We start from the raw sequence: 14,394 nt of genomic DNA, 5'->3' as shown, positions 1-14,394 counted from the left end.
TGCAAATACTCTACGATAACGCGACGCTATTGACCAATCGAAGCTCACTATAGCTTCCAGCCCCTACCGGATTGGCTGTTGATACCTAGCACTACCTCAGCTGCTTGCTAGCTCCCACACGAGGGCAAAGCTCGAATGGCTATTGGAATTATTGTGTTATGTGGAAATGTACTGATAGACGTAGCCAGATCTTACATCATGTGTTAAAGCAATCTGTCTGTAGATGACACATTCAATGACGTGGCACCAACCATTGGTTGATGCATGCAACATCTAAGCAGTGGAACGCAACCACTGCAATTATGAGTTTTTTACTCTGCTGGTCTTGCCTGGTCTCCGCAAGAAATTATGAGTCCTCATTGTCTGAGACCGAGTCAAGACCGAGTAAAAATGTATCAGACACTGAGACCAGACCAAGACACTCAATATGTGGTCTCAATTACTACAACACTGAACTGTTCCTTGTAGTTACTGCAGACTGCAGATAGATATTATAGGGAAATATGGTCACAATGCGGACACAGTAGACAGATAACAGACACATTTTATTACCATGTGTAAACGTGACAGAACTTGTTTGGATCATCTTGATCAGATAATGAAGGTGAAAACAAGGCTTTTGGGTGTGCACAGCCTTTAGTAGCATTCAGAAAGCATATTGTACAAATCTAGGAACACACCTAGGGGTCCGAGGATGACTACAGGACAGAAAGAACACATTTAACCCAATGGTGGAAGGAAAACAGACTCAACAACAAGGAAATGACAATAAACTTCAGAACTTTAAAAGATGATCCCGGGCCCATTCACATTGACTCAGAGCAAATAGAATCAGTTGAGCAACACAAATATCTTGGAACTATAATTGACTCAAAACTCTCCTGGACTGCAAACACAAAACATATATACAAAAAGGGACAACAACATGAAGAGATTAATTACATATCAGGAGTTCATCTCAAGAACATGGAAACACTGTTCTTGGAGAGAGTACTGAGGGCAGGAGCGAGAATTGCCACTGATCTAACACACCCACTCAACCAGGAGTACCAGCTCATACCACCATTCTGCTGATGCAGAGTCCATCTTTACAAAGAGCCCAGAAATAATTCATTCCCAACAGAATAAATCAGTTGAATAAATAACTGCTCACCCCCCCACCTGAATTAATGAACATGTCTGCTGTAGTTATTGCTTGTGATTGATGTATTTATTGTATTTTACTAGGCAAGTCAGTTAAGAACAAATTCTTATTTCCAATGATGGCCTAGGAACAGTGCCTTGTTCAGGGGCAGAACAACAGATTTTTACCTTGTCAGCTCAGGGATTCGATCTTGCAACCTTCCGGTTACTAGTCCAACGCTCTAACCACTAGGCTACCTGCCACCCCACTTATTGGTGATGCTGTGCTGTTGTTTGTCGAGATGCAAGACAAATTTCCCAAAAGGGACACACAGTAAATAACGTTTTAATATCTCATCAGAAAGTTCTAACCTCTTGGTGTAACAATTTAAGTTTTGGACTCACAGTAGTAGTAACCTGGGTTCGGGCTACATATTCGCTATGCTGGTGTTAGAACTAGAAGTGTGTCCCAAGGGACTTGTGAGAGAAACATGGGGATGGCAGTAGCAGTCAGTAAGCATGTAAAGACCTTTGTACAACAACTAGTGACCTCATCAAGAAGTGTCAGAGTCCCGAATTGGGCTTAGCCCTGAATTTGCTACAATATGTTCAAAAACAGCAGTCTTCTGGTAGTCTAATATGGATGAGTGTAAAAATTATCATAATGGTTAATTTACATTATCATTAGTCTTCATTTTATTTTGTGGATACTGTTACATATTTACTGATCTATTTGTGCATATGTAGCAGATGGGGTTCTATGAAACTCACTCCTCAGCTTGAAAGTGTCATCCCTTGCGCTATTGAAATAGGCATTTTTTTTGGCAGTGCAATGGGTTGGAACGCTCTAGGAGGGCGGTCATGTGTGTTTGCGATGCAGAGGTCCTGAGTTTGCGCTGGGTAGGAGCCGAATCGGGTGGAAGTGGCACTCACTAAGCAATCAGCATGATCTGCAGTTGCCACTTGGTAATTTGCAACTTCCATACTAATAAATTTGTTTTGGTGAGCTGACTGGACTGGTTTTTAGTTAAGACAATATATTTTTTGTTCTTAAGATTTCAAGTAAATAAAACAGATGTGTTCCAATGAGGTGTAACTAATAGGAAATAAATAAAATAGCACTTTACAAAATGCCTGTGGGCACTGACAGTGACACTTTGCAAAATGACTTTGCATGCGTTTTTGGATAAGGGTACTTTTATTCTGAAAACCTAACGGAAGTGTTACTTTGTCGCCACCTAGAGGTTGTTGTTGGAAGAGAGGCTCACAATGGAATATGTCGGGCTTCCAATTGCCGGTAATTATATTCATAGCGTTCGCGTCCATTTTCGGTGTCGTTCAAAGGGACTGTGAAGCAATTCGCCGCTTTTTTAACTTTTGCAACAACAAGCCCATAATGGATTTCGAATATGTTTCTGACGCTTCTCAGTAGCTTACTCTCGTGAGGCTGATTGCTTGGTTTCTAGACCTCGTCACCTTGGTGGGGGATTTGTAACGATATATTTAGCCTCTCTCGTTTGGGATATTGCCATTGGAGCAAGAGAAGACACAAACGGAAAATCAAATTGGATTGCCAGGTAAAAGACGATGCGGCCTCATTTAATTTGTTTTGACATATGGCCAGAAGGTAAAGACCTACATACAATATTATATATATTGCGAGGGTTCACGTGTTTAAAAATGTTGACGCAGCGCAGCAATCATGCAGAATCGCATTCGCACTATTGTGCTCTGGGCCTGTCACGCCTATAGGCTAGTTGAGGGATAACCTACTTTATATAATTTTATAGTAGCCTAGACTATTTTAAGAATTATTTCAATACCAAACAACGTCGTGTTGTATGATCTAATTGACGTACTAAGAACCGCATTTAAAATAATTTTGCGCTGAGCTGTCTTTGCAGAAAGACTTTGTAGGATCCAGTGAGAGGAACGGTCTTGAGTCTAGCCCAGTTTCTAGACAGATATTGTAATCTCCATCTAGCGGCATAGGGTAACGTGGGGTAACTGACCCATCTGTAATTCTCACAGAAACGAATTTGTTGCACTTTTCCTGGCTGCCACTACTCGAGTTAACATTTTATTTATTTATTATTGTTTATCTATCTAATCTACATGTTTTATGTCACTAACAAAACTATTCTGAGATAAATTGATCCAATATTTAATCATTTAGAAAAATAAATAAATATATAGTACCACCTACTCATTCCAGAGTTTCTTTATTTTTACTATTTTCTACATTGTAGAATAATAGTGAAGACATCAAAACTATTTAATAACACATGGAATCATGTGGTAACCAAAAAAGTGTTAACAAATCAAAATATATTTTATATTTGAGATTCTTCAAATAGCCACTCTTTGCCTTGATGACAGCTTTGCACACTCTTGGCATTCTCTCAACCAGCTTCATGAGGTAGTCACCTGGAATGCATTTCAATTAACAGGTGTGCCTAATTTGTGGAAATTCTTTCCTTCTTAATGCATTTGAGCCAATCACTTGTGTTGTGACAAGGTAGGGGTGGTATACAGAAGATAGCCCTGTTTGATATTAAAAGAGCAAGTTCATATTATGACAAGAACAGCTCAAATAAGTAAAGAGAAACGACAGTTCGTCATTACTTTAAGATATGGTCAGTCAATGCGGATAAAGTCAAGAGCTTTGAAAGTTTCTTCAAGAGCAGTCGCAAAAACCATCAAGAGTTATGATGAAACTGGCTCTCATGAGGACTGCCACAGGAAAGGAAGACCCAGAGTTACCTCTGCTGCAGAGGATAAGTTAATTAGTTACCAGCCTCAGAAATTGCAGCCCAAATAAATACTTCACAGAGTTCAAGTAACAGCCACATCTCAACATTAACTGTTCAGAGGGGACTGCGTGAATCAGGCCTTCATGGTCGAATTGCTGCAAAGAAACCCTTACTAAAGGACACCAATAATAATAATAATAAGAGACTTGCTTGGGGCAAGAAACATGCGCAATGGACATTAGACCAATGGAAATCTGTCCTTTGGTCTGATGAGTCTAAATTTGTGATTTTTGGTGCCAACCGCTGTGTCTTTGTGAGATGCAGAGTAGGTAAACGGATGTTCTCCGCATGTGTGGTTCCCACCGTGAAGCATGGAGGAGGAGGTGTGATGGTGACACTGTCAGTGATGTATTTAGAATTCAAGGCACACTTAACCAGCATGGCTACCACAGCATTCTGCATCGATTCGCCATCCCATCTGGTTTGGGCTTAGTGGGACTATCATTTGTTTTTCAACAGGACAATGACCCAAAACACACCTCCAGACTGTGTAAGGGCTATTTGACCAAGGAGCGTGATAGTGCTGCATCAGATTACCTGGCCTCCACAATCACCCAACCTCAACCCAATTGAGATGGTTTGGGATGAGTTGGACCACAGAGTGTAGGAAAATCAGACAAGTGCTCAGCATATGTGGGAACTCCTTCAAGATTTTTTGAAAAGCATTCAAAGCGAAGCTTGTTGAGAGAATGCCAAGAGTGTGCAAAGCTGTCATCAAGGCAAAGGGTGGCTACTTTGAAGAATCTGAAATGTATATTGATTTATTTAACACTTTTTTGGGTTACTATGTGATTCCATATCTGTTGTTTCATAGTTTTGATGTCTTCACTATTATTCTACAATGTTAAAAATAAATAAAAACCCTTGAATGAGTAAGTGTCCATACTTTTGACTGGTACTGTGTTTGTGTGATATAGAGAACAAAGCTATATAAGCACATTTTTCTGAGTTACAGTTCATATAAGGAAATCAGTCAATTGAAATAAATTCAGTAGGACTTAATGTATGGATATCACTTGACTGTGCGGTGGTGCAGCAATTGGTGGGCCTGGGAGGGCATAGGCCCACCCACTTGAGTGCCAGGCCCAGACAACCAGAACGAGTTTTCCCCTCAAAGGGCGTTATTACAGACACAAATATTCCTCAATTTCATCAGCTTTTTGGGTGGCTGGTCTCAGATGATCTGACAGGTGAAGAAGCCTGATGTTGAGGTGCTGGGCTGGTGTGGTTACACGTGGTTGTGAGGCCGTTTGGACGTACTGCCAATTTCTCTAAAATGATGTTGGAGGCGGCTTATGGTAGAGAAATAGTAACAGCTCTGGTGGACATTCCTGCAGTCAGCATGCCAAATGCATGCTCCCTCAACTTGACATTTGTGGCATTGTGTTGTGTAACAAAACTGCACATTTAGTGGCCTTTTATTGTCCCCAGCACAAGGTGCACCTGTGTAATGATCATGTTGTTTAATCAGCTTCTTGATAAGTCACCTGTCAGGTGAATGGATTATCTTGGCAAAGGAGAAATGCTCACTAACAGGTTGTGTTTTTATTTTTGTTCAATGTAGATGGATTAGTGTATTCAGACCCCTTGACTTATTCCACACTTTGTTATGTTACCTTGTTCTAAAATGTGTTGTTTTTTCACACTCATCTATCTACACACACTACCCCATAATGACAAAGTAAAAACAGTTTTTTAGAAATTTTGCTAAAAATTTTAAACATATGTACATGTGACATTTCAGTTTTCAGACCCTTTACTCAGTACTTTGTTGAAGCACCTTTGGAGCGATTACAGCTTCGAGTCTTCTTGGGTATGACGCTACACGCTTGGCACACCTGTATTTGGGAAGTTTCCCTGCAGATCCTCTCAAGCTCTGTCAGGTAGGGTCGGGAGCGTTGCTGCACAGCTATTCTCAGGTCTCTCCAGAGATGTTCAAGTCTGGGCTCTGGCTGGGCCACTCAAGGACATTGAGACTTGTCCCGAAACCACTCCTGCGTTATCTTGGCTGTTTGCTTAGGGTTGTTGTCCTGTTGGAAGGTGAACCTTAACCCCAGTCTGAGGTCCTGAATGCTCTGGAGCAGGTTTTCATCAAGGATCTCTCTCTGTACTTTCCTCTGTTCATCTTTCCCTCGGTCCTGACTAGTCTCCCAGTCCCTGCCGCTGAAAAACATCCCCACAGCATGATGTTGCCACCACCGTGCTTCACCGTAGGGATGGTTCCAGGATTCTTCCAGACTTGACGCTTGAATCTTGTTTCTCATGGTCTGAGAGTCCTTTAGGTGCCTTTTGGCAAACTCCAAGCGGGCTGTCATGTGCCTTTTACTGAGGAGTGGCTTCCGTCTGGCCACTCTATCATAAAGGCTTCTGTCTGGCCACTCTAACATAAAGGTCTGATTGGTGGAGTGCTGCAGAGTTATTTGTCCTTCTGGAAGGTTTTCCTATTTGGAACCATTTAATTTGTCTGAAAATACATTTGTCTGAAAATGCAGGAAAAAAATAAAGTCAGACACTTGCTTTTGAAAATAATTACTGAACAATTTTAGTGTGTGGGAAGCAAGATGATGAAAGTGCATGAATGAAAATAATTAAAATGTTGCTTCCTTGGTCTCCTGAGTGGTGGTGCGGTCTAAGGCACTGCATCGCAATTCTTGAGGTATCACTACAGACCTGGGTTCGATCCTAGGTTGTGTCACAGCCAGCTGGATACCCATGAGGCGGTGCACAATTGGCGGTGCACAATTGGCCCAGCGTCTTCCGGGTTAGGGGATGGTTTGGCAGGCCGGGATTTCCTTGTCCCACCGCGCTCTACCTAGTCCTTGTGGCTGGCTGGGCCCCTTCAAGCTGACTTCGGTCGCCATCTCGATAATGTTTCCTCAGACACATTGGTGTGGCTGGCTTCCGGGTTAAGCGAGCAGTGTGTCAAGAGGCAGTGCGGCTTGGCAGGGTTGTGTTTCAGAGGACGCATGACTCTCGACCTTTGCCGATCTCGAGTCCGTAGGGGAGTTGCAGTGATGGGACAAGACTGTAACTATCAATTTGATATCACAAAATTGGGGAGAAAAAGGGGTGGGGGGTCAAATCATGATGTCATTGATCTTCAGGTCGGAACGTCAGAGCTCTAGAAAAGATGCTTGAGCTTCCGACTTGAAATTCTGATTTTTACCAGTCGGATATAATTTTTTCCCCAGAGTTCACAGTTGTCTTGAACGCATTGAAGTCAGAAGTAGAAGATTTCCGGATTCCCCATAGTTTTGAACACAGCGTTAGTCTCAGCGTCTTCATTGTTTCTTTGTGTAATCCATCTGTTTTTTTGTTGTGTGTTTTGTATGTTACTGTTGTAAAATTGGCCTCAGTAGAGTGAGGGAGAGAGCAGCAGAGGGTCTGCCTCACGGTCCCTGCCCTCTCCTTCCTTTCCTCCGGTGAGACTGACCAGAGAGGGGACTATTCCTCAATATTAAAGTAGACATGACTATCTGTTAATAAGAATTAAAATGCAGGGCTATCAATACACTTACCCATTAATTGCAGCTGCAGCGTGTGCGGATGTAGGGAGAAGCACGTTTTAATGTTTTTTTATTCAATGGTGTTGAATAAAAACAGTGTTGACAGTGATGAAATAAAAACTTAGACATGAACTCACTCATAACAGCAGCTCTTTGCTGTAATCTTTGACAGTCTCTCTTGTCATGGTTTAAAAGTCATGAAATCACGTAGGCTAGTATCAAACTTTTGCTGGGGTCGTGGAAGCTGTTGGCATGGTGATTTGAGATATCCGATTGGCCAGAGCAGTTGGCACACTCGATTTAGCCACAAATTTCCCAGTCCACCGAGTAGGCGGAGTTTGTCTTTTCAGACAAATGAAGTGGTTCCAAGTAGGAACACTTTGCCTACCTGGTGTGCAGGGCTTCTGAGTCAAGTGCAGCTACCTCCTAGAACGAAACAAAAAACAAGTGCAAGCCTTTGTCGTTGGCTTTTCTACAGAAATGTTTGGTGATTGACTAGGAATGCCTCGCGATCAACCGGTTTGGTGACCACTGGTTTAGAGAAATTCTGTTTTTAATTTGACATTGCTGCTGGACTGTGTGTGTGTGTGTGTGTAATGAAGGTGCTTCCCTTCAGTGGATCGCATCTGATCACATATTAGCAGAGTTGTGTTCGAGACCACCTAAAGCGAGACAGATTCAAGACCGGAGCCAAACGGGGTGAGGTGCAAGACAGAGTCAAGACTGAGACCGGGGGGAACAATGGGTCCAAGACCGAGACCAGAAAAAAAGTCAAATTCAAGACCATGATTGTAATTTTGTCAAATCGCCACCATAATAAGAGTTCAAAATGTCCAGTATTTCTGAACAACATAGGGATTCTTTAGCCATTCAGAAGTGGAAAAATGCATGCTGAGGGAAAATAGAGCTGCTCTACAAATTATTATTAACCCAGACACAGTGAGGAGGAATGGGTCTTCTAAGCCTTCAGAGCAGATTAATAAAATAATTACAATATTCATCTGGCAAAGTGACAGTGAAATCAACCGATCACATTTGGACAGTTTTTACAATAACGTATGGAAACTTCTGCCTTCTCGAAGGCCAACAGGTCACAATAGCGAGCAGTAGTTTTCCCCCATGGTCTAGCTAGCTAGCTTTTGTTGTCGGCTAGTTTGCGGAGGCTGCAGCGTGTGTTATTGCTAATTTGTTAGCTTCTCCCTTTTCAAAACTAACTTTCAACAGGAAGTAAAGTTTGAAATGATCATCTGGTGACTGGAACTGTGTTTTCACATTTTTATTGCAGCACACCTGCTGCTGATAGTGTGAAACATTTGTTGCATTTCAACTTTAGGTCACCGCTTCGTGCTAAATGTAAAAATGTCAGTGAATGGACTGCTTATCCTTTAACATCATGTTGTGTGTGACTGCTGTCTTTCTATCAGCCCTATGTAGTGATGCCTGGAGAAGTAGGAAAGGCACCCTGTGTGAAAAATCCTATGTTTCATGAGTTTTCCTATATATTTTTTTCAGATTTTTACTCAAAATAAATAAGTGATGTTGTAAGTCAACAACAATGCTTAAGCAGCATCAATCTGATTGGGTGGGCCTGGCTCCCCAGTGGGTGGGCCTGTGTCCACCCAGGCCCATCCATGCCTATGCCCCTGATGCAAACAGTGCATCACATCACAATTGGGAATCATAAATGGCCTACTAACAAACACTTCGGACGAAACTTTTTCAATACCTGGTTTTCATATCCGTTGTTGCCTTAGTTAGCATTTACTGGGAGATAGATTTCCTACCCTCCCGGCTACCGATATCATTCTTCCGTGAGCTGCTCCTTACCAAAACCAGTTGAGTGCTGCGCGCTCTTGTTGCCTGCAGATAATATTCTGCTGAAACTAGGTTATGTGTGCGGCACTCATGTGAATATACAGTATTTCATGTGCTTTGTGATTTGTGTAGGCTACTTTGTGCATGATTTATCTATTGTACTACATCATTTATAAGCCTTATACCTCCACTACGCTACTTTGATACGCATCAGTAGGGATTAAGAAGTGAGTTTAAGCAATGCCCACTGAAAAAAAAGAAAAAGATGTGTATATGGTTTATACCGGGTGTATATTTTCCACTGGACCGTTGTGTTTTACTGTAAGTGTAATCTCCCTTAGCCGCGGAAAGTAAGGGTGCTGAGGGTGCTGCCGCATCCCCTGAAAAAAAAAAATATATATAAATATATATATATATATATTTTGTTTAAAAAATATATATTATATAAAAAAACAAACACAAGTAGTGCACTGGGCCTTTCAAATTAAATTGTATTTCTCACATAGACATGGTTAGCAAATGTTAATGTGAGTGTAGCGAAATGCTTGTGCTTCTAGTTCCGACAGTGCAGTAATAATAATATATAACAAGTAATCTAACAATTCCCCAACAACTACCTAATACACACAAATCTGAAGGGGTGAATGAGAATATGTACATACAAATATATGGATGAGCGATGGCCGAGCGGCATAGGCAAGGTGCAATAGATGGTATAAAATACAGTATATACATGGAAGATATGTAAACATTATTAAAGTGGCATTATTTAGAGTGCATTGTATAAAGTCACTAGTGATCCATTTGTGGCCAGTGATTGGGTCTCAATGTAGGCAGCAGCCTCTCTGAGTTAGTGATGGCTGTTTAGCAGTCTGATGGCATAGAGAGAGGAGCTGTTTTTCAGTCTTTCGGTCCCAGCTTTGATGCACCAGTACTGGTCCCGCCTTCTGGATGGTAGAGGTGTGAACTGGCATTGGCTCGGGTGGTTGATGTCCTTGATGATCTTTTTTGGCCTGCCTGTGACATCGGGTGCTGTAGGTGTTATGGAGGGCAGGTAGTTTGCCCCCGGTGATGCATTGTGCAGACCTCACTACCCTCTGGAGAGCCTTGCGGTTGAGGGCGGGGCAGTTGCCGTACTAGGCTGTGATACAGCCCGACAGGATGCTCTCGATTGTGCATCTGTAAAAGTTTGTCAGGGTTTTGGGTGACAAGCCACATTTCTTCAGCCTCCTGAGGTTGAAGAGGCACTGTTGCTCATTCTTCACTCCAGTGTCTGTGTGGGTGGACCATTTCAGCTTGTCTGTGATGTGTACGCCGAGGAACTTTCCACCAACTTTCCACCTTCTCCACTGCTGTCCCTTCGATGTGGATAGGGGGTGCTCCCTCTGCTGTTTCCTGAAGTCCACGATTCTTTGTTTTGTTGATATTGAGTGAGAGGTTGTTTTCCTGACACCACACTCCGAGTGCCCTCACCTCCTCCCTGTAGGCTGTTTCGTCGTTGTTGGTAATCAAGCCCACTACTGTTGTGTCGTCTGCAAACTTGATGATTGAGTTGGAGGCGTGCATGGCCACGCAGTCCTGGGTGAATAGGGAGCACAAGAGGGGGCTGAGCACGCACCCTTGTGGGGCCCCAGTGTTGAGGGTCAGCAAACTGGAGATGTTGTTTCCTACCTTCACCACCTGGAGGCGGCCCGTCAGAAAGCCCAGGACACAATTGCACAGGGCGTGGGCAAGACCCAGGGTCTCCAGCTTGATGATGAGCTTGGAGGGTACTATGGTGTTGAATGCTGAGCTGTAGTCAATGAACAGCATTCTTACATAGGTATTAATTTTGTCCAGATGGGATAGGGCAGTATGATGGCGATTGCGTCGTCTGTGGACCTGCTGGGGTGGTATGCAAACTGAAGTGGGTCTAGAGCGGCCGGTAAGGTGGAGGTGATATGATCCTTGACTAGTCTCTCAAAGCACTTCATGATGACAGAAGTGAGTGCTACGGGGCAGAAGTGAGTGCTACGGGGCAGTCATTTAGTTCAGTTATCTTTGCCTTTTTGGGTAGAGGAACAATGGTAGCCATCTTAAAGCATCTGGGGACAACAGATTGGGATAGGGAGCGATTTGAATATGTCCGTAAACACACCAGCCAGCTGGTCTGCGCATGCTTTGAGGACGCGGCTAGAGATGCTGTCTGGGCCAGCAGACCGTTATAGATGTCGGTTGCGCAAGCCAATTTAATTTTAATTTTAATTTAAGCATCTTAGCTTTGACAAAAAAGGTAGTTGTCTAATTAAAAACAGTGTCTTGCAGGATTCAATAGTTGGAATTGTAAGAGTTTTTGCCCTGTCCCTTTCTCTGCTGTTGTCATTCTAATTTGAGGACCTCCTTACAAAATAATAAGCTATTGAAATGGTTTTCAGTCCATAGCTTTTCTGTCAAAATGATAACTAGATTCTATATTTTGTAGTCTGTAGCCAACACCGATATGTTGATCATCATCCATTTACCCTAATGTATTTTGGGGAGTGCATGCAACTCTTCAATCTAGATAAAGTCCCTTCCCATTAGATCAGTGGTGTCAAACTCATTCCACGGAGGGCCAAGTGTCTGCAGTGTTTTTCCCCCATTTCAATTCAGACCTAGACAACAAGATGAGGGGAGTTCCTTACTAATTAGTGACCTTAATTCATCAATCAAGTACAAGGGTGGTGTGATAACCCGCAGACACTCGGCCCTCCATGGAATGAGTTTGACACGTGCATTAGACTATACAATGTACCAGGGTATTTTGAAATACGGCAGGTATGATTTCCAATACCATACCAATACCGATTTCCAATTCTTTTAAAGGTATGATTTTCAGAAGGCTACTAATTTGGATACCACCCAATCTATATTTCCAATGGCTCTGTGTTTTCTGACATGGAAGCATTGGAGGGAGAGTCGTTATTTTGAATTTTTATGTGGGGTTATTCTAATATTTTATATCTTTAAAGTCAGTCATTCTTTCACTCTCTCATTCTGTCTCTCATTTTCTCTTCTCTTACTATCTCATGTTTTCTTTCTCTGTATCTACCTTTCAAGTACATTTACTGGTTACCTTGGGTCTGTGTAATGGACACAGAGTTTGAAATTCAGTGAGAGAGCTCCTGCATGGGACCCAATCTACTGCAGCTAATGAGCGAAGATAAGAATTCTGTGTCCGAGAGAGAGAGAGAGGGGTGCGGAGTCATAACACAGCACTTGTTCAACTTCACTACAGCATGTCCTTCCCATTGATTAGGCTGGGTCAGCTATACCTTGTTCCTAGGGCAGAATTTATATTTATAATCTAGTCTTTAACTCAGGTGTTACGATACGGATACATACGACCAATGTACAAACAGGCTATGTAAGTGGTAACAAATACATGGACAGTCATGGGACTTCTACGATATGTTTCTGTGTTTGTTGATAAGCACTGCACTCGTGTTAAGCGGGTGCGTTCTTATTGGCTACCTAGACATTTTTTCGCCTCTCTCTGCTCCTTTTCCCCTTGTTGTGCCCTTGCTATCTGTTTGGAGCAGATAATCTCACTCTCGCAGAAGAACATGTCCAGTGCATATATGTGATAATGAGCCGCCTGCTATATGAAGATCCACCTCGGTTTCCCTTTGAGAAATTGCTATGATTGTAAAAAGAATTGGCTTGTATACATACCACTGGAATAGAGTTCTTGTTTTGGCCTAAACAAATAGATACAAAGTACTTCTAGAATTCTAAATTATACATTCAAAAATAAAGTATATTTTATATGGAGGGAGTATAGTGGCTTCTAGTATTCATAAATGGCTATGATTGTAATTTATGTTGTGAAATCTGCTGCTGTTTGATGCAGTGTTATGTGTCCTGTTCCATTGCAGTGTTGTTGACAGCAATCCCCCCCCCCAACCCCCAAACACTGGTCAGAGGCAGGTTGGTCATAAGAACCTCATGCGCTCTGTTGACCAGACTAAATGCTGACGTTCAATTTGGTCATGTACGAGTGTCGACCAACAATGTTATGGCACTCTTAGTCAGGGATACACCGACTCTGTACACCTTAAAGGGTGTGTACCTATTGTTGTATTGAGAAGGCTCTACTATTCAGCTGTTCTGATGTCTTGACTTGCAGTATGACATGAGTGTTTTTGATGCAGTGTATGAATCGTCGATCTGCACATTGAAAAGCGATACTGACTGAGTTTTTGAATCGGTGCTTGGTAGCACATTCCGGCATATAGAATTATCAATGGTTGCTGTTGGTTATTATTTCTAGAGGTTGACCGATTTAATCGGCATGGCCTATTTTTAATTAGGGCCGATTTCAAGTTTTCATAACAATCGATAATCTGTTTTTTTGGACGCCGATTATGGGCGATTACATTGCAATCCACGTGGAGACTCCGTGGCAGGCTTGACCACCTGTTATGTGAGTGCAGCAAGGAGACAAGGTAAGTTGCTAGCTAGCATTAAACTTATAAAAATTAATCAATCTTAACATAATCACTAGTTAACTACACATGGTTCATGATATTACTAGTTTAACTAGCTTGTCCTGCGTTGCATATAATCAATGTGGTGCCTGTTAATTTATCATCGAATCACAGCCTACTTCGCCAAACGGGTGATGAATTAACAAAAGCGCATTCGCATCAGGGTATATGCAACAGTTTGGGCCGCCTGGCTCGTTGCAAACTGTGTGAAGACCATTTTTTCCTAACAAAGACCGTAATTAATTTGCCATAATTTTACATAAATATGACATAACATAGAAGGTTGTGCAATGCAACAGAAATATTTAGACTTAGGGTTGCCACCCGTTCGAAAAAATACGGAACGGTTCCGTATTTCACTGAAAGAATAAACGTTTTGTTTTTGAAATTATAGTTTCCGGATTTGACCATATTAATGACCTAAGGCTTGTATTTCTGTGTGTTTATTATATTGTAATTAAGTCTATGATTTGATAGAGCAGTCTGACTGAGCGGTGGTAGGCAGCAGCAGGCTCGTAAGCATTCATTCAAACAGCACTTTCCTGCGTTTGCCAGCAGCTCTTCGCAATGCTTGAAGCACAGCGCTGTTTATGATTTCAAGCCTATCAACTCCTGAGATTAGGCTGGCAA

General features: G+C 42.2%; 1 protein-coding gene across 1 annotated transcript in view; it reads left to right on the top strand.

Annotated features, from left to right (window-relative positions):
• Positions 1-2,406: 2,406 nt before the first annotated feature.
• The window catches only part of LOC120064803 (CSC1-like protein 2), a 102,388-nt gene continuing 90,400 nt past the window's right edge, over positions 2,407-14,394 (top strand). The window contains exon 1 of the mRNA XM_039015405.1: positions 2,407-2,699. The gene's annotated coding sequence lies outside the window, so the exon portion shown is untranslated. The remainder of the gene's footprint in view (positions 2,700-14,394) is intronic.

The sequence above is a fragment of the Salvelinus namaycush genome, chromosome 2 (genome assembly GCF_016432855.1).
Source record: "Salvelinus namaycush isolate Seneca chromosome 2, SaNama_1.0, whole genome shotgun sequence".
Lineage (NCBI taxonomy): Eukaryota > Metazoa > Chordata > Actinopteri > Salmoniformes > Salmonidae > Salvelinus > Salvelinus namaycush.
The sequence above is the reverse complement of the archived record's forward strand: the minus strand, read 5'-3'. Positions and strand labels throughout refer to the sequence as shown.